Raw genomic sequence first — 1,329 nt, forward strand, 5'->3', positions numbered from 1 at the left:
AACACAGACCAAGCGGAGGACGGCCGCCTCCCTAAATACAGGCCGAACCGGAGCGCGAGGGCCGCTCCTTAAACACGGACCGAGTGTCGCCCTTAACACAGACCAAGGGGAGGACGGCCGCCTCCTTAAACACAGGCCGGAGAGGAGCGTCAGGGCCAGGCTCCTTAAACATGGACCGAGTGTCGCCCTTAACACAGACCAAGGGGAGGACGGCCGCCTCCTTAAACACAGGCCGGAGAGGAGCGTCAGGGCCAGGCTCCTCAAACATGGACCGAGTGTCGCCCTTAACACAGACCAAGGGGAGGACGGCCGCCTCCTTAAACACAGGCCGGAGAGGAGCGTCAGGGCCAGGCTCCTCAAACATGGACCGAGTGTCGCCCTTAACACAGACCAAGCGGAGGACGGCCGCCTCCCTAAATACAGGCCGAACCGGAGCGCGAGTGTCGCTCCTTAAACACGGACCGAGTGGAGGACGGCCGCCTCCTTAAACACAGGCCGAACAAAATGACACAAAGTGTCAACTGCGAATGTTGTCCATCCAAGGAAAGAGCGTGATGCCCGGCCGGCTCCTTAAACACAGGCCGAGAGTCGCCCCGGACGGTCCGCCTCGCGGCGCCCGTCTGCTCGGATAAAATGACACAAAGTGTCAACTGCGAATGTTGTCCATCCAAGGAAGGAGCGTGATGCCCGGCCGGCTCCTTAAACACAGGCCGAGAGTCGCCCCGGACGGTCCGCCTCGCGGCGCCCGCCCGCTCGGATAAAATGACACAAAGTGTCAACTACGAATGTTGTCCATCCAAGGAGGGAGCGTGAGGCCCGGCCGGCTCCGAAAACACAGGCCGAGAGTCGCCCCGGACGGTCCGCCTCTCGAGGCGCCCGCCCGCTCGGATAAAATGACACAAAGTGTCAACTACGAATGTTGTCCATCCAAGGAGGGAGCGTGATGCCCGGCCGGCTCCGAAAACACAGGCCGAGAGTCGCCCCGGACGGTCCACCTCTCGAGGCGCCCGCCCGCTCGGATAAAATGACACAAAGTGTCAACTACGAATGTTGTCCATCCAAGGAGGGAGCGTGATGCCCGGCCGGCTCCGAAAACACAGGCCGAGAGTCGCCCCGGACGGTCCGCCTCGCGGCGCCCGCCCGCTCGGATAAAATGACACAAAGTGTCAACTACGAATGTTGTCCATCCAAGGAAGGAGCGTGATGCCCGGCCGGCTCCTTAAACACAGGCCGAGAGTCGCCCCGGACGGTCGCCTCGCGGCGCCCGTCTGCTCGGATAAAATGACACAAAGTGTCAACTACGAATGTTGTCCATCCAAGGAGGGAGCG

This window comes from Syngnathus leptorhynchus, unplaced genomic scaffold (assembly GCF_054491065.1).
Source record: "Syngnathus leptorhynchus isolate UIUO unplaced genomic scaffold, UIUO_Slep HiC_scaffold_82, whole genome shotgun sequence".
Classification (NCBI taxonomy): domain Eukaryota; kingdom Metazoa; phylum Chordata; class Actinopteri; order Syngnathiformes; family Syngnathidae; genus Syngnathus; species Syngnathus leptorhynchus.